We start from the raw sequence: 20,860 nt of genomic DNA, 5'->3' as shown, positions 1-20,860 counted from the left end.
GGCCATGAGATGCCCCAACGTTGAGACCGAGTGGATATATGAGCGCCCGAGTGCCGAATACCAGTATGCCGCGTCTCCCACTATGTCATGGTCGGTTGGGAAGAGGTTATGGCCTTACCCGCTCGAGGGTAGTAGGCATAGCTAGGCTGAGTTTGACCAGCTCGTAATTAGGTCTGCTATCAATGTATTGGATAAATATTGGCTGACTACTAGTCAGGCGGATAGTAAGGTTTCTTCCACTCGCATGGTTATGAGTCGAGTGGGTGGCGATTGCTTGTAGAGTGTACTAGACCCTAGTGATGATCCCAAAGATATACAGTACTGATATGTGGACTTGTTGCGCAGGAGTTGCATACTCAACATTTTACTAATTCATTCATTTATTCACTATCCACTCAGGTTAATAGTTCACAACTAATTGATATATGTACATTCGCAATGGCCAGGATTTCAGTTGGGCTGCGGGACCAACCTAAGGTCAGGAGTTTACCACATTGAGTCTATTTATCCAAATTTAGGTATGGGACTGGTTTGGATAGAATTCCCTTGTGGTGAACCCCGTAGCCTGCAATACTACGTACTATCATTTTGACTTCATACTCCAACATGGTCATTCCATTCGCACCACATATTGCATTACATTCGCGGCATATAGCATTTTGGGTTATTATGTTTCTGTATTTATATGGCCTAAATACGGCTGACGGTATTCGTGAACTTATCTCGAATTGTATATTGCATTGTATTCTCGGCATCTAATATTTGGCCCTTTATGACTTCTCATTTGTATAGTTGATCTGTATTACATACTCTAATATTGTATGACTCATGGACTTGTCAATATTTTTGCTTACTATGATATCGTATGATTCATGAATTTGCAAGTATTTTTGATATTGTATTATTTATGGCATTGTATTGAATACTTGGCACTTACCTTGTGCACACACTTACACCACCATCTAAGCTTTCTATAAGCTTATGCATGATAGATGTGTGGAGGTGATGTTAGGTTGTAGCAGCATTGAGATTGGAGCGTACAACGGTCTTCTGGAGCTTTGATTTTCGATATATGTATTTCCCTTTCAGCATTATATTCAAATGTTTATATTAGTGGATATGTGATGATGATGTTGTCTTCGTGATTTGGGTAAACTTGTAGTTATGCTTCTTATAAGACAAATGTATGTTGAAAAATCCTCCTTGTAGGATCCCAGGATCGGAATCTAGTGTATAGGTAATGGGAGCCGAGAATGGGGTACTATGGGGGCTATCGGCACCAGATTCGGCAATCGAAAATTTTTGTGAGCCCGATTTCCTAGTTTGGGGCATGACAAGGGCTGTGAGTGTTTCATGCCCAAGTGGGTTTATGAGAACACTCTTCGTCTCTTAAGTGAATGAGGATTAGTCAAAGGGCTACCTATCCACACCGAACTAGACACCACTTGAGATCCTTAAAGTCAATTGAAGTGATGGCTACAAATTCACCTCAACCTCCAGTTGAGGAAGCTCAGGATGAGAATGAGGTGCATCAAGCACTCCCTCCTCGTACTTTATGAGATTATTTACAACCAGTGGGGGTGAGCACACCTTCCAGGATGATTTTTTTAGAGAATGTGAGAAATATGGATATGAAGCCCGGAGTGACTCAACTCCTTCCAAAGTTCCATGGACATGGATATGAAAGTTCATATCTACACATGAAAGAGTTTGATGAAATAATAGCCCTTTATACTTTCTTAATGTGTCTGAGGACAGTCATTGGCAGAGTGGTTGCACTCACTACGTCCACAATCCATTGGCAGATGGAATGACATGACAAAGGAGTTCATAAAGAAATTTTTCTCATACCATAAGACGAACATCATCAGGAAATCGATCATGAACTTCGCCCAAAAGGAATATGAGACATTCTTCTAATGTTAGGAGCAGTTCAAGGATCTTATCAATTCATGCCCACAACATGGTTTTGAAACGTGGCGCATAATAAATTTCTTCTATGATAGACTGACATCTTCTATGCACCAATTGGTGGAGATGACGTGTAATGGGGAATTTTTGAACAAAGATGTTAATGATGTATGGGATTATTTTGACGAACTTGCTGAAAATGCACAATCATTGGACATATCCCCAAGACCTAACACCACTTCTAAGCCTACTCAATCAAAGGAGACAGGCAAAATATATATTTTGAAAAAGGAAGATGACATAAAATGCTAAAGTGGCCATTCTCACAAGAAAAATCGGGGCCATGGAACTTAAGAAGGATAAAGTTAAGGAAGTTGTTTGCGATATTTGTACTTGCAACATACATACAACTGAAAATTGTCCAACGATAACTGCTTTTCAAGAGGTATTGAATGAGCAATTGAATGTTGTGAACAACTACCAAAGGCCTTTCAAAGGAACCATCTCAAATACATACAACTCCATTTGGAGAAACCATCCAAATTCAGTTGGAGGAATGGACAAACGGCTGACCTTCAAGAGGCTCTTACACAATTTTTAAATCAAAAGAAGCCTCATGAGGATACCATGCAAAATCAAGAGCTATTTAACCAGAATACGATGCAAGCATTCCAAGATCTCAAAACAACAATGGGAATGTTTGCATCATCCATTCAAAAGATTGAGTCACACTTAGCGAGTGAGAAGAAGGGGATGCTCCAGCCCAACCTCTCCCCAATCCAAAACAACAATATGAAGTCAATGACCCAAGCTCTTTAAAACAGATGGAGCAGGCTAAGTCTATCACCACTCCTAGAAGTGGGAAGACAATTGACAAATCTATTCCGGTGAGGGCTGAAAAGCCTAAGGATCCGAAAATAGATGAGAATGATAGACCTAGCAATGGTCCACATGTGTTAGAACCAAAATCTCAAAGTAAGTAAATTGCGTCATTCCCTCAACGGTTGATGACACTAAAACCTCTCACTAACTTTCAGGATATTCTAGAGGTGCTTAAGTAAGTGAAAGTCAACTTCCCTCTACTAGATGTCATTAAAAAAATCCCTTCATATGCCAAATTTCTGTAAGATTTATTTATGACCAAAATACCAAAAAACATATAAAAGAAAATCTTTTTGATATAAAAAGTGAGTGTCATCCTCAAGCAAGATATGTCACAAAAATACAAAGATCTCGGTAGCCCAACCTTCACTTGTGTAATTGGGAACCACCGGAATGAGCACGCACTTTTTGGCTCGGGGGCGAGCATAAATCTGATCCCTTACTCGGTTTATAAACAATTGGGTCTAAGTGAATTAAAACACACTTCGACCACATTACAACTTACCGATCGCTTAGTTCGTTTACCGAGAGGGATGATTGAGGATGTGTTAGTGCAAGTTGATAAATTCTACTACCCAGTAGATTTTATTGTCTTGGATACTCAACCCATCGTGGATATGAGCACTCAAATTTTCGTCATTCTTGATCATTCATTCTTTGCTACATGAAATGTAATCATTAATTGCAGGAATGGTATTATGAATTTATCTTTCGAAAATATGACATTGGAACTCAATATCTTTTTAAATATGAGCAAATAGGCAGAGGATGATGACGATGCCCACGACATTAAGATGATTGATTCTTTCGTGGAAGATAGAGCACTCCTGACTATATACTCTGACACTCTAGAGATGTGTTTGGCCCACTCCCCTGATTTAGATGATGACATGATTAGGGAGATGGATGCCTTGCTTGATGCTACGCTAGTAATTGAAGTTAATTGGTGGAGGCCACAATTTGAAAAATTGCCCCAAAATAATATAGTGCCTCTACTGTCTAACCTTAAATCATCAAAGTTTAACATAAAACATTTGCCCACCGATCTTAAATATGTCTATTTAGGTCAAGACGAGACATACCGGGTGGTAATTTCTTCCCACCTTGAGAAAGAACAAGAGAGTTTGCTCATTTTCACTCTCATTAAGCATAAAGGAGCTCTTTGATGGTTGATTGCGGACCTCAAGGGAATTGACCCTTTGATTTTTACTCACGGCATCTATCTTGAGGATAATGTAAAAACCTCCCGACAACCACAACGTCGACTCAATTTAAATATGAAAGAAGTGGTTAAAGTTGAGGTAATTAAGTTATTGGATGTGGGTATCATATACCCTATATCAGACAGTCGATGGGTGAGTCCAGCTTAGGTAGTTCCTAAGAAGTCTAGAATCACCATCGTAGCCAATGTCGACAATAAACTCGTGCCAACTAGAGTTACTATTGGTTGGAGAATGTGCATTGACTATAAGAAGTTAAATACCGTTACAAGGATGGATCACTTTCTTTTACCCTTCATTGATCAAATTTTGGAAAGGCTAGCTAGTCACTCTTACTATAAGGCACGTATCCTAGACTATACCGTTCCGTAGACTCCCGTGATCCTCCCTGTCGAATTCTGTCAACTCGTGCCCTATAATCGACGTTTACGCGTGACTTTAAGTCGCATCCCGTATATCAGAATCGACTCGACTTGAGACTTATACCCTAGCGACCACGCCATCGCTGTGGTTCCAACGTCACATCTTGCGCACTGATGCGATACCTATACCAGGAGCTATGGGCTCGCGTTTATTTTGAGAAAAACGCTGCGTGTTGCGAATTGCAAGAGAATCTCTACCCAAACATCACATCAATTAGTCAAGTATTAGTCAAGTACACATCCCATCACAACCCGTTACTCCACCCATCACACTCATCCCTCTCTTACACAAGCCATCCCCAATGTCAACTCTTTCTTACACCACCCTTCCCTCTCATCCCATCCTTCTTACACAACACCATGCCTCTCTCCCCTCCATCACTCCATTCATCTCATTCTCTACCATTTTCCAAGCAACCAAGAGAGAAAACTTCCAAGAAGAGAAGGAGAACCTAAGATTAAGGCCCATTCTCCTACCCCAAGATCTCACCATCCAACCCTTTAATTCTCATCATCCTCCATCAAAGAGGAAGCCTAGGAGCTAAGGAGTCCAAGGAGCTAAAGAAGAGGACCATAGGTGGGTGATTTGTAGGATTAGATTGTGTTTTGATGATGGGTCAAGTGAGGCCTACCGATTGATGGTATAGATCTCACTTTGGACCCTAGGTTTAGCCGATGGCCCACCATGATTCATATGATCATTTCATGACAAGGCCATTCTCCATGGACCCCATCATGATGTTTATTTTACCATTATGAAAAGTTATCTAGACCTTGCATTTGTTTGATGGAAAGGTATCTCCACCATTGATTTTTATGATTTAGGGCCCACATGATTTGGGACCCATTTTAATGTATGTATTGTATTTGCATGGCCCACCTAGGGAGGGCTTATAGTGCCGGAGCCACTCCCCTCCACCGCGTGTTTCTCTCTCCTTCTCTCTCTCCTTTTCGGGTATGATGGCCCACCATGATGTATGCTTTGATCCACACCGTCCATACCATCCACTAAATGGACGGTGTGTAATGACCCTGAAAATTTGGTGTTAATCTTTCCTTAGTAGCTTTTTGGGGTAATTAGCGCTATACTTGATTGCTTGTGAAATCTGCATCAATCACTTTAAATTGTATCTACATGACTCAAAACCTGTAAATTAGTTAGCGCTATGTTACTCTGAAATCTGGGATCCATCGCTAAATCTAGTTGTTCTTGGTAATTTTTTGGAAGTTCTGGATCGGACCTGGACCGCGCGTCGAAAGTTCGATAGCGATGATCTTAGGCTGTTGCGGTCACCATGTTGGGCTTGACCATCACCTCGAAAATCAAGTCCATGTGATGTTCTGGGTCGATTTAATTGAGTTCGGAGTGAAGAGTGTGAGAACGGTTGAAAATTTATTAAGCTTTTATGAAATCTGAGTCGTGTCGCTTGCGCGATGATTTTAAGCGATCTGACCGTTGGATTCTGACCCAATTTCACCCTCTGATCAGGGAAGGTGGCCCAGGCATGTCCTTGTGCTTGTGGACCTGATCGAGATTCTATGACCGTTGAATTGAGTATGGTCCGCCACGACCAATCTGAAGATCCGGTAGGTACGAAAACTCAGCTTGACCTAGATCCATGGTCAGTGAGCTTAAGTCCGACCTTTCGTGGTAATAAGCCCACCGAAAGTGCTTCGTTAGATCGTGAGAGGCTGGTTTTGGTTATAACCTAAGTGTACCTTGGCCCTGGGGTTATTTTCATCAATGTTAGGCCTATTTATAGACCTTAAAACCTTAGCTCTCTTTTCTATACGAATTTCCTAACCCTACCTAAGAAAGAGAAAGGAAAAGAGAGAGAAAGTGAGAGAGAAGCTGGTGAATCATCTTAGATTCTTTCCTGTTCTTCTTTATCCTTAAACCTTCGCTTTAGAATCGTTATTCTGGTGATTCTGAGTTCATCTTTGGGTAAGTTAACCTAACCCTAATCTGTGTTAGAGCTTAGAATAGTCTTTGTGTTGTTGTGGCTCATCTCTATTCTTGCTTTAGGTTATCCTGTCGCCGTTAACGAAGACATATCGTCTGAAATCAGTTCGGTGTTCTTTTCTGGCTTAAGGTGTGGACTTTAAGTGTATAGGTTATGGTTTTCAAGGCTTTCAATGCCAGTGAATGATTTATTCTTGCTATGGATGAGATTTCACATGCCAAATGTTATGTTTACTTTGTGTTCCTGATATGCATGTGTTATATGGAGATTTGTGTATTCTTTGTGTATGTATAAAGTACCGTATGCGTATAAAATATGAACCTGTGATTGCCATGATTAATTGTTGTGTACTTATACTAATGGTATGTGCGACAACTCCTTGGCAAAAGGAATTGAATATGTGTATTTCAACATACGTCGTGTATGTTGTATTATGTATTCTAAGTGTTTGTAGAAATGTCTGAATGATCTAAAGTGTGATATATCAACCTAGTATGGGCGTTGAGAAGCGATTCTCAACTCTCCTACTAGTGTGTATGATTTCCTTCATGCAAGTTACATTTCTTGTTATTCAATTTCAAGTATTACTTATGTGAGGATCCATGTTAAGTTGATATTCTTTAAATGCTCATGTACTACATGATTTGAATTGTTGTTCCATTTTTATTCCAAATTGTAGATATGAATATCTGTTATAGAGGAATGTGTGTGGGACTATGCATTAGTCCAGGAAATCGGTAATCAGCCTTAAGTTCGTGGCTGAGATTGCTTTCACCACGTAGGACGTGATTAGACGAACCCGAGTCATATTAGAGTTGTCGGCAGTGGTTTGGCCACGCGGAGTGTTTGCGCACTCTATGTCGTTCAACCCAACGTGCGCTCGTGCTAGTCGAGTTCGTCAAGTAACCCGATTGTCCGATGTATGTTCACCATGTATGGACGCTATTGTTTGAATCTAGGGTACCGAACTTACCAATGAAATCCTATTAACCATGGTACCTTGATTCGCTAAGACTCATGAGCCAAACATGGTGGTATGGAACACCGTGGCCGAGCTGTCGGCCTACGCTGGGGTGACGAGCCTCCCCGTAGTGACCAGTGAGTAACCAAACTCGTGAGCCAATTATGGTGGTATGGGACACTATATTCATGCTGTCGGCCTACATTGATTGGTGACGAGCCCTTTGTAGTGACCTTGAGCATGCCTAGATACCGCATTGAGGTGACGAGCCTTGTTGTGGTAATAAAGGTATGATAGGCGTGCTTTGATTGGTGACGAGCCCTTTACAACGACTTACAACCATATGATCGTATGAGATGTCTAGGACTGATGACCCTAGTATGGATCACTGTTTTGATGGTGATATGAGGAAGGTACTTTAGCTTCCCAATCCTGCTGTATGAAAAGGACTAATAACAACTTGGTAATCATGTTCATGCATCGCATTTGCATGTGCTTTGTAGATGTGGAGCACTTTGAGGCGATGTCATGCGTAACATAAGATGAAGACGTTGAGGGTGTACGCGTGAGGGCACGCATCATTTTACATACATCCTTGCATTAACAAGAGTACTTAGGACTTGTTTAATTGTTCTGCTTTATCATTACTGTTTGATTGAACTGATAACATGTTAACCTGTGCTTTATTGTTCCACTGAGTTGATCACTCGCTCCCACGTTCTGGGGCAGTGTTAAACACCCACCAGACTCTGTCTTAGTTGCTGATGTTGCAGATGGTGATGCGATTTCTGAGGCAGAGCGGGAGATTGATGATGGTGAGGTTGCTTTCTCTTTTATGCAGTTTTCAGACGGGTTCTAGTGAGCCTCGTTCTGATGCGTGGGATGCTGGGAATTCTTTTGGAAAATTAAATGATGTAATCTAATACTTATAATTTTGATAGCAACACTTGTATTACGACCTGGCATGTATATGTATTTCAGGGATCTGCACATGTACACATATATTTCTTTAAGTCTTTCGCTTGCTTTCTTCACTTATCCCTGAATTATATTTGCTATTTGGCTTAATCTATTTCATGTTTTATGCACTAATATAGACAACATACATTCATCATCAAATATGTTGCATAAGTGATGTTTTGGAACTCGGGAGCTGAGTTATACTCGACCCCCGAATTTCAGGGCGTTACACGGTGGGACTTCACTGTAATGTATGTGTGTATACAAACTGTCCAGGGGCTGGGTGATTAAAGAATGTAATATATATATATATATATATATATATATATATATATATTATGGTGCACCCCACATGGGACTCACCTTTGTGGAAGAAGATTGGCTGGTGTACATTACACAGCCATATGGCTGTTGTATTGACGTCAGCAAGTGGTGTGGGTCTGATCATGAGGTATGTATATCCACACTGTCCAGATTGCTAGACGGTGGGACCTACTGTTGAGTTATGTGTTATATCCAAGCCGTCCACACATGGGACATGTGGACCCACCTTGATGATGGGTTTCATCCAGGCCGTCCGTCCACTGGACATTCAAGACACCTGGATGAAGGACAACATAAATATCTGCCTGATTCAAAACTATTGGTGGGTCCACACGTGTGGACTTGCCTGATATATATGTTTCATCCATGTCGTCCATCCTTGGGACGGTGGGACCCCCCTGCATGTGTGAGGTCTCCACCATCCAGCTGGGACGTGGACCCCACCATGGTTTATGTGTGATATCCACACCGTCCAGATAGGCTGGACAGTGGCCTGTTGTAATGCATGTGTTGCACCCATACAATCCAGCGGCTGCAGGGCCCACGTGATATAAGTGTTATACATCCACACCGTCCAGTTGTTTGGGACGGGGTTGGATGCACCAAGATGTAAATGTTGTATTCACACCGTCCGCCCATGGACCTTACATGATGTATGTATTTTATCTGCACCGTTCGATCCTGATGGTGGGACCACCATGATATATGTTTTGATCCACACCGTGAATTCGTGGGACCCACGTGATGTATGTATTTTGTATCCACACCGTCCACTTTTCTGGACGGTGGAAGCCACCATGATATATGTGTTTTATCCTCGCCGTCCATCTGTTGGGGCGGACCACCTGATGGCTGTGCAAGGTCCACTTGTTGTAAGGCCCATTGTAATGTATTTGAGGCCCACGGCATGTGGCCTATTGTGATGTATTTGGTGCCCATAGGATGTGGCCCATTGTGATGTATTTAAGGCCCATGGGTTGTGGCTCATTGTAATGTATTTGAGGCACATGGGTTATGGCCCAATGTGATGTATATGAGGCCCTTGTATGAGGCCCAATGTAATGCATGTGAGGCCCATGAGTGAGGCCCAATGTGATGTATGTGAGGCCCTTGTGTGAGGCCCAACACAATATTTATGAGGCCCGATGTGATGTGTGATTCCACCATGATGTATGTAATGATGTTTATAATGCCCATTCATCTTCTTAGTTGGATCTAAATGGGCCATGCCTTAGGAGCAATGATGGTTTAATGCCCACATTGTAAGGGCAATGATAGTTAAATGTCGACATTGTAACTCTCCCTAAGGCCCACTATTATGCCCATTCTTATCTCCCCTTAGTGGACTAACCCAAACTGTTAGGCCCCCATAATTATTAGGTCCATTCTTGATATGAGTAAGCCGTCTAGGCCCATCCTTTCTATGAGGAGAGTTCATCATCGTATAACATGCTTAGTATAGCTCCATAATTCATTACAATACGCATCATATGTATGCTAGATATAAGGAGTGATTGATCACAGCATATGCTAATGGGTGGATTATTATGGGACTCCCTGATAGGAGGAGTTGCCCACACGAGCGCGCGATACAAGTAAGATTGCTGCATGACTAGATAGTGTGATTCATGCATCTCACATTTGTGTGACATGACTACTATAGACCCTAGCGATATCATGGCCAAAGCCTCCACAGGAATATTATGGATGGCAGGATCGAACACTGGAAATCTTTTCTCTACATGGGGTGCGATAGATGTCCCTAGATGAAATTTCCTAAACCCTTATAGTACCAAGGAGTTGTTCCAATATCTAGACAGGTGGATGCTTTGAGCGTAGAATGCTAAATACCAGGAGGTCGTGCTTCCCATTATGTCGTGGTCAGTTGGAAGGGGATGCAGCCTTTTCCACCCAAGAGGAAGGGGCAAAGCTAGGTTAAGTTTGACGAGTCGAGCTCGATATTGGCAAGCAGATAGTGAGGTCTCTTCCACTCACCTTATTACATGCGATGTGACGGCAATCTGGTTTGTAGTGTACTAGACCTCAGTGATATTTCATAGATAAATTATAACTTCCTAGATTTTCACTGTTTTGGATTTTTAAAAATCCTTTAATTTTTTTTTATAATTAACTTATAATATCACTTACTGACTATTAGTACTCAATATTAGTTTATACATGGGTGGTACTAGTAAAGAACTGCACAAGTTTGATTAATCAACCGTCGGAAGCCAACGAATCTGCCGAATCACTTGAACATCAAGTTTAGCCCCATGATTTACTCACATAGGACCCAAATATTATCGACCCATAGCTAACTAATCAAGATAATCATAACTAAATTAAAGATCTAATCGAAGCCGAGTTGGATAAGGCCCGGATCTTGACTAATAGACCAAATCAATCTCGTTACTCTTTTAGCCTAAAATTGACCGTTTAGAGTAATCATGACCAAATCTCCACTTTCACTAGCTATAAATAGGCTGCACTATGAACATAGTTAATCCAAACCTTAATCATTGTCCACTAGAAATCTCAATACCTAATTCATTCCGAAAATGCCCTGATTTTTGGAACAAGCTCTAGACCGCTCGTTAGTGGGTGGGCCTAGTTCCAAAACTATAGAATAATGTCCATCTTACTGGGCTTGACGTCTATCGCGAGAGTCAGAACTGGGTACTGTAAGACCCGTATCTAAGCCTGTACTGTTCTGTAGGCTTCTGCGGTCATCCCGGTCGAATTTCAGTGACCCGCAATCAGTTATCGGCATTTGCGCGTGACCCTGAGTCATGTCCCGTATATCTGAGTCAGCTCGACCTGAGACTTGTACTAGTGCGATCGCGCCGTCGCCGCGGTTCCGACGCCACGTCTCACGTGTTGAGGCGATACCCGGGTCAGGAGATGTGTGCCCGCATTCAGTTCAAGAAAAATGTCATGCATTATAATTCCTTAGAGAATGTCCCATCAATCAATCACATCAATCACCTCACATGTTAAGTACTACATCCCATCCCTAAGTACCAACACCCATCCCTCTCTCACCTAAAGTCAACTCTCCCTTACAACCAAGTACACATCCATCACCCATCACCCATCTCTCAACCATCACACCCCATTCCCCTCTCTCTCTACATCACCTCTCTCTTCTCATTCTCTCTCTCATTCTCTCCCAAGCACCCAACGTCCATGACTCTCCATGAGAGAAGCTAGTGTGGCCCACTCCCTACCACCCAATCCCATCGTCCATGATCCATCTCAACCGTTGAAATTCTTTCATTGGAGCTTTAACATGCATTGGCGGAAGAAGGAAGTGGATATCTAATGGTGGGTGATTTATTATTTGATTTGTGATTTAAGAGCCCACATATGTGGGACCCATCTTGATGTATGTGTTGTATCAAGAGGGACCCATAGTGGTGAGGTCCCTCTACTTCGATCTCCATCTCTCTCTCTCTCTCTCTCTCTCTCTCTCTCTCTCTCTCTCTCTTTGGCCCACCTTGAAGTTGATCCACACCGTCTACGCTGATGTGGATCCATCATGATGTATTTATTATACTTGCACCATCCAGCACAACTGGACGGTGGAGATCCACCCACCTGATGTGTGTGTGTAGTGCACTAGTCGTGGGGCCACCTTGATGTGTATGCTTTATGCACACCATCCAGCAACCTGGACAATGCAGCCTACCTGTCATGTACGTGTTTCATCCCTGCTGAGGGACCCTGTTGCTCACGTGCTGCAGCCCAACAAGTGGGAGCCACACCTGGTAGATGTGTTTTATCCTTGCTGTATTGCAGCCGTGGGATCCACACACGTGTGGACTCCACCATACTATATGTATTTCATTAACGCCATCCAAATGGTAGGCCCCACGTCAACAGCTGCAGCCGCTAACGCAGCAAGTCCTATGGGTACCATCATAGGGTCTGTGTTTCACCTAGACCGTCCGTTGGACCAACGTCCAACCTCCTGTATGTTGCCCCTTTCAAAAATAAAAATAAAATAATACATAATTAATATTATATTATGTGATGTGGCCCACACCATGTGGGACCCACCTTGAATGTATCTACCCAGCAGCACTGCTACCTATTGGCGCTAGTAAGTTGTGGGTCCCACCTTGTGTACATGTTCTATCAAGCCGTCCATCCCTTTTTATTTTATTTTATCTTCTTTTTTTTTAAGGGCAATGTAGCAAGCTTTGTGGGCCCCATCACGAGGTATGGTTTTGATCTGCACCATCCACCCATCCTCTGCTGCTGAGGGGATCACCGTGATGTATGGTTTGATCCACACCGTCCCTGGTTGGGACGGTGGATCTCCGCCATGATGTATGCGTATATCCGCACCTTCAGTCCATTTCCCCTGGGACGGGGCCACCTCACATGTGTGGTTCATGTGAGGATGGGCCCACCTATATGTGTGTATTTTATTTGCACGCCGTCCATCAGTGTTCTATCAAAACTATCCATCCAAATGCCCAACATCTGGACGCTAGACATGCTGGACGTTTTTAAATATTGTATTTTGTAATATAATATTTTATTATATATATAATGTATATTTTATATCATGTGGTGATGGCCCCACATGGGACCCACCTTGATATTGGCAACAGATTGGCTGGTGTACACCACACCCGCAAATAGCTGGTGTAGATGACGTCAACCGGTTCTGTGGGTCCCATGGGATGTATATGTTACATCCAAGCTGTCCAGATGGTGGGACCCACCGCTGGACTGACGTCAGCAGACTCTGTGGGTACCACGTGATGTAATTGTTTCATCCACACCATCCAAATCATCTGGATGGTGTTATGTGGGCCACACCATGATGTATCTGTTAGCCATGCCATCTATCTATATTCTGGACGGGTAGGGCCTGCGTTGATGACGTGTTGTATATTCACACGTCCATCCATTTTTCCTTGTCAGCGGGTGGGACCCACCCTGATGCATTTATTTCATCCACACCATCTAGATTTGTACTAGACGATGTTGGACATAGTTTGGATGGTGCTGATTTATATGGACAATGTTTCGGCAATGCTGGTCGTCATTGATGGGCCATGAGCCCCATGGATTGATAGTGTATAGTGATACACATGATACACCTATAACTATTGAAATGATTTTGGTGTGGTCCAAGCCCACTTGAGGACCATTGGTGCGGCCCATCCATATGACCCAATATGATGTATTTTGGTTCATGGGTGGGGCCCACCTGTTTGTAATGTTAGGCCTAAATACGTGGCCCATGTGATGTATTTAAGGCCCAGGTGTAGGGCCCACCTGTTGTGTCTTTAAGGGCCTATTAATGCGGCCCACTTGATGTGTTTGGGGCCCATGAAATATGGCCCAATGTGATGTACATATGGGCCTAATATGATGTACATGTTTTATCTGCACCGTCCATGGGACGTGGGCCCGACGTGACGTACGTGTTGTACCTATTTCGTCCAACCACGAGAGACGTGGGGCCACCGTTATGTATGTGTTGTATAATTCTGTACCATTCAGCTTGCTAGACGGTGGGCCCTTCTGCTATGTAATCGCAGGGCCCACCATGTTGTATGTGTTTCATCTATGCCATCCACTCATGCGACCCACCTTAATGTGTGTACAACAGGTACACCGTCCATCTATTGGGGCCCATTTGATATGTGCATGGCCCGCCTCGATGTGTTGTATGTAAGGCCCATTGTGATGTATTAGGGCCTGTGGGTTGAGGCCCACTGAGATGTATTTGGGGCCTATGGGTTGAGGCCCATTGTGATGTATACCCGTCCCATGTGTTGGGGCCCGATGTAATGTATTTATGGCCTATGGGTTGAGGCCCATTGTGATGTATACCCAGCCCATGTGTTAGGGCCCGATGTGATGTATTTATGGCCCATGGGTTGAGGCCCATTGTGATGTATTTCTGACCCATATGATGAGGCCCATAGTGATGTGTATTAGGTCCTGGTGTGAAGCCATGGGCCTACCATATGTTTAGCCATGTGTGGGTTACTCCCTGGGAGCAATGTTGGTTAAATGACCACGTTGATGGGCAGTGATGGTTATATGTCCTCATTATGATCTTCCCTTGTGCCGATTCCGATTATTGTGGCTAATTACCGATTAGCAATCGAGGCCAATTATCATGACCGATTGCTGATTTCGATTGTCGTGGCCAATTGCTAATTAACGATCAAGGGCGATTATCATGACCGATTGCCGATTCCAATTGACATGACCGATTTTTTATTCTAATTATCAATCGATTCTGATTGTTGTGGCCGATTGCCAGTTAGCGATCGAGGCCGATTATCTTGATCGATTGCCGATTCTGAGTGTCATGGCCGATTGCCGATTAACATTGGAGGCTGATTATCATGACCGATTATCGATTCCGATTGACATGACTGATTTTCTGATTCTAATTATCGATCGATTCTAATTGTCGTGGCCGATTGCTGGTTAGTGATCAAGGCTGATTATCGTGACTAATTGTCGATTCCGATTGACGTAGCCGATTTGTCAATTTCGATTGTCGAGGCTGATTGTTGAGGCTAGATATAGAGGTCGATTGACGAGGCCCAATGTGATGTATATGCGGCCCATATTTAAGGCCCATTGTGATGTGCATTCAGCCCGTGTTTGAGGACCAATGTGATATATATGCGGCCCGTATTTAAGGCCTGTTGTGATGTGTATTCAGCCTGTGTTTAAGGCCCCATGTGATTATATGAGGCCTATGTGATGAGGCCCAATATGATATATTTGAGGGCCAAGCGATGTAGCCCATTGTGATGTATGTTAGGCCCATGTGAAAGGCCCATCGTGATGTGTTAAGCTCTTGAGTGAGGCTCATGGTGTTGTATATTTGGCCCTTGTGTGAGGTCATGGGTCCACTATATGTTAGGCTCTATATGGACCATTCCTTGGGGGCAATGTTGGTTAAATGTCCACATTGTCAAGGTCGATTATTGGTGTCGGTTATCGATACCGATTATGAATATGTCATCCGATACTAATTATGAGTATGTGACAACATAGCACCATGATACATGCCCATATGCATCATCTGTATGTTTGTTATGAGATGTGATTGACCATTGCATATGTCATTGGGCAGGTTGATATGATACTCCCTGATAGACGGAGGTTATCTCACATGAGCGCATGACATGTACAGGATTGACGTATGACTAGATTGTATGACTCATGCATTAGGCATTTTGTGATATGACTACTGTACGCCCTAGCGATATCAAGGTCGTGGCCTTCACAGGCACATCGTGGATGGCTAGATGGGACATTAGAAATATTTAGTTTTAGCATACGGGCACCATAGATGTCTATGGGTGAAAATTCATAAACCTCTGTGGCCAGGAAATGCCCGAACGTCGAGACCGAGTGGATGTATATGACCGCATGAGGGCCATATACCAGTAGGCCGCATCTCCCACTGTGTCGTGATCAGTTGGGAGGGGGTGTGACCTTACCTTCCTGAGTGAGGGGGTAATATCTAGGTTGAGTCTGACCAGCTTGAGGAATGGGTCCGCTATCGACGAGCTGAGTCCGATATTGGCAGGCGGATAGTGAGGTCTCTTCCACTTATCCATTTGTGCGCTCGAATAGGGGCGGCAAGCTGGCGCAGAGTGTAATAAGCCCCGGTGATGATCCTAGAGATGAACCGTACTGATATGTGGACTTATTGGGCAAGAGTTGCAAACTCATTCATTCATTCATTCACTATCCACTCGGGCTAGTGGTGTGTAACTATCTGACACGTGTACTTTCACAATGGCCAGGATTTCGGTTGGAGAGCACGACTAACCTGAGATCAAGAGTTTACCACATTGAGTTTGACTATCCAAATTTATGGATGGGACTGGTTTGGATAGAAGTCTCTTGTGATGGACCCCATAGCCCGCAATACTATGTACTATCATCTCGAATTCACTCCAACTTATTCATTTCATTCGCACTGCATATCGTATTGCATCCGCGGCATTTAGCATTTTGGGTTGCCAAGTTTATGCATTGATATGGCTATTAGCATTCATGCCTTGCATTACATAGCCTTGGTACGGCTGATGATACTCATGGACTTATCAGTATATTTCTGCTTACTCTGATATCGTATGATTCATGATCTTGTCAGTATTTCCATTCATTCCGATGATGTATGATTTATGGCATTGTATTGCATACTCGGCACTTATCTTACGCACACACTTTCACCACCCACTAAGCTTTCTATAAGCTTATGCATGATAGATGCGTGTAAGTGATGTTAGGTTGCAGCAGTGTGGAGCTTAGAGCATGTAGCTGACTTATGGAACTTTGATTTTATTTGACATATGTATTTTCCCTTTCAGTATTGTATTCAAAATTTATATTAGTGGATATGTGATGATGATGTCACTCTTGTGATTTGGTAAACTTGTGGTTATGCTTCTTATAAGATAAATGTACGTGGAAAAAAAATCCTCGTTGTAAGATCTCAAGATCGGAACCTGACATATGTACGCTGGGAGTCGAAAATGAGGTATTATGGAGGATGTCGGCACCGGATTCCGCGATCGGGATTCCTGTGAATCCAATTTTCGGGTTTGGGGCATGACAGGTACTGTCCAGAACCACTCAACTTGAGTCAAAGGATGAGTGCATGAGAAGTTCAAATACCCTAAAGGAAGAAGCTGAAACTTAAGTGAATTGGGTTGTCCACTCTTATGCAAAGTTGAGGATTTCAGACCGTCGGTTTACGACCAAACTTCACATGTGGAGTAAGGATATTTCCCTGCTCATATTTGTATAGCCACGGCCCCGATCGACCATCGGTGACCGTTGAATAGACTTTTAATCATATCTGTCGATCAGCGCATCCAAATGGCGGGCCAAATATGTCTATACGTAGATCATCATTAGGGCTAATGTTCACTCCCCAAGTATAGGGTTGTGATGTAGTAATAAACTCGGTGAGACCGAGGTCGAATCTCAAGGGACTGAAACCTGTACGTAATTTGAAACTAACTAGAACTAGAACTAGAATGAGATGAAATCTAAATCGAGTGTAATTTGAGGAATAATAATGAAATAATTATCTAAAACTTAAACAATTCAGGGAAAGGAACTAGGGATTCAGAGGATCCACTTGTAGAGATCAGGGAAGTCTATGCTTGATTCACGAACTCAACTGGACTTCGAGTCCCATCTTCATCCAGTTGGAAGATATATCACTAAAATCGAATCTGAACTGTTGTTGATCTAGTTTTCAAGGGACAAGACGGATGTAAATTAAAATGAATTCCATCACAAAACCATGCCCATGAGACAAAGCAAACAATAGAATTAAACCAAGCCACAGCCAATCTGAGTGATGTATGAATGTTAGGAAGGGTTCCGTCATCCAACCATGTCCAAGGGGCGATGTTGAACAACAGGGTTTCCTAACTGCATAGTCACAATAATGAAAGGGAAATACTCAAAGTCATCGTAGATCTATTGTAATTTCAGTCACAACAAACAATTAAAAACTAAAGGTATTCCTTAAAATCAAACCAAAATCAGCATCAGTTTAGTAATGAATCAAAGCCATAGAGTCTTCCCATCATGCCACAAGCTTCACCTCTTAGCCCTAGCTAAGAGGTTTAGCCCGCCATGAATGGGCTAGAACTTGAACAAAAACAAAACAATAAAATAAGAGACAAACTCTAGCTACTACTCTCTCTTGTGCTCACGTCCCCAAAGAATTGAATGAATTTCTCTCTCTCTCCCTTCTTTTTATAACTGTGAAGGTCGGCTGGAGGGTCCTCACGCACAAGAGGAGGTGCGTGCTGAAGTCGGTGGAGAACCGACTCTCTTTACGTAGTGCAACATGTTTCGCAGCCGAAATGCGCAATAACACAAGATAACCTGTGTTTGGGCTGAGTGTGAGAGACTAGCCGTCAAGATCTCTCAAAACAGACTTCTTAGACAGGGTTATAGCCTCCCTGTGGACATTTTGGATGGTACGGATCATTATTCTGACCACGATCAAGATCACACAGTGGGCCACAGGAGTTGGCAGCGTCCGAGCTCTGCTTGGATGCTCTGTCTGCGCAAAACCTACACTGAGCTGCTGATGGGGCCCACTTTCTATGATGTTTGAGAAATTCACACCATCCATCAGTTCCATAGTGAAATTTCAGACTGGGATTGAACGTTTTGACTTGCCGTTGATGCGGTCCACAAAATTCAATCACGCTTCACTATTTTGAACGCTGCAAAACAATCCTCTTGTGACCTCTGTAGCGGGAATGTGCCAGTGTGAGATTACCCAAATTTAACATGGGTTTGACTGGTTTTTGGCCTTCTGCGTGATGAACGGGTTGGATTGGACATATGATCCATGATGGTGGCCCACCAGCGTCTGAAAAAGTGCTTTACACCGCTGTCTGCACACCAAAAAAAAGAAACGCCAGTTACCGTTTTCGGAAGAAATCGGGTCCAAGGTAGTTTGACCGTCTTGGACTCGTGGTGCACATCTGACACATATGTGCCCTGTACACATCCAGTCTGCAATGGGGTCCACCGTGATGATAGTGAGGCATCTAGTTCGTCCATACCTTTTCTCATATTATTTTAATAGTTGGGACCATAATTGAGGCACATCCAGATTCAGGTGGGCCCCAAATCAGAGATCCATGGGTTGATCTGTCTGTTGGGCCACTTCCAGAGGGATCCACTAGCTGAAATTCGACGTGTATGGTTAATTTGGAGTCTCAAGACCTGTATAAAGTTTTGAGCTGATCAGATGGTGGGAAACCTTTGATCTTATATTCTAGACGTCTTTCAGGCCTGCTTAAGGTGAGTGGCTGGAATTTCTCTGATCCCCGGCGTGTAAATCCTTAATCTTGGTCCCATGGAGTTCCGTCCAATGCCTTGGTGATGCTTAAGCGTTAAATCCATGCCTTTAGCATCCTTTTCAATCCATGCTCGTCAATTCTCCTTGCATCACAAACACGATTAAAATAGCTTGTTAAAATATTATCATGTTCGTAATTCAGGTAATAACTGGGGTCTAATATGTAATATTTGACCCTCAACAGCTAACTATCCTACGGTGTATATCAATATGTAGAACCCGTAGTGGGCATTAGAGGGTAAAAAAACCCTCCCATAGGGCTAGTATAGTAAAAACCCAACCGTTGGGGCCATTTACACCAAATCTAGCATTATAAAAGTGCCTCATTTGGGCACCCTCTCTCCCCATACGAATTTGACCTAGAAGAAAGAAAGGGATAAAGAGAGAAAGAGAGGAAGAGGAGAAAAGAGGAGAAAGAGAGGGAGAGCTTGGAAGCATGAGGGTTTGTGCACCTTCACCCTCTTATCTCCTCTATAGCAACATCGTCCTCCATTAATGTTGATTCGGCGACGATTGAAGGTAAGTATGGAGTTATATTTATAGGTTTAGGTCTTGGGTTAAATTCTTTTCAATTCTCATAAGCTTGTATGCTTATATAGGCATTTCAACAATGATTTCCTAACTCCATAACCATACGAGTGCTATGGATCAAGCAGTTAGTCACAAGGTACAGACTATTATCCTTAGGTAGCCTAGCACCAATTTTACTACGAGTTTAATAATTATGAGTGTTAGGATGATGTGCTTGAGTAATCTATAGCGAGAACCTAGCCAAGACCCTACATGATAGGTCCCCCTAAATTCCATGAAATGATTAAACATTGTTTATTTGTTATTCAACATTATTAGGATTAATTTTCGTGCAGCATGTTTATCCCATATATGATTTTAGTATAACCTTCCTTGTGGCATATATGATTACATAAAATCCTTGTTGTATATTGGTGCATGCATAAATCTTGGTTGTATGTTTGTGCTATGAATGGTGTATAACTCTGGATCTTTTCAATAACCCATCATAACACACATGCACATTAATTTCTTATTTTTGTTAGTAGTTGCATTGTAGAAAAATTTGAATTTTATGTTTAATGTATGAGAGAATGACTTCACTTGTGTAGTAGATGAATCCTAAATTGTTGGAATATTATTGAATGTCATAAAACCCCTGGGTTGGTTAGAGAGCTGAAGTGGGAGGAGGTGGTCCTGTTGGTAGGACCATCCTGTGGCTAAACCAGTGGGTTTGGGCGGATGCGAATGGGTGACTGTAGTTGGACTACATGGGTCACTTGTACTCGATGTCGTCCATCGCGCACTCG

The 20,860-nt window shown here is 42.8% G+C and overlaps 1 non-coding gene across 1 annotated transcript; it reads right to left on the bottom strand.

The window, feature by feature from the left end:
- Window positions 1-1,863: 1,863 nt before the first annotated feature.
- On the bottom strand, window positions 1,864-1,970 carry LOC131241791 (small nucleolar RNA R71). Its single transcript, XR_009169357.1, has one exon. It is a non-coding gene; the product is annotated as a small nucleolar RNA R71 (small nucleolar RNA).
- Between the last annotated feature and the right edge of the window lie 18,890 nt (window positions 1,971-20,860).

The sequence above is a fragment of the Magnolia sinica genome, chromosome 3, assembly GCF_029962835.1.
Source record: "Magnolia sinica isolate HGM2019 chromosome 3, MsV1, whole genome shotgun sequence".
NCBI lineage: Eukaryota > Viridiplantae > Streptophyta > Magnoliopsida > Magnoliales > Magnoliaceae > Magnolia > Magnolia sinica.
Note: the sequence above shows the minus strand (reverse complement) of the source record. Positions and strands in the feature narration are given on the sequence as shown.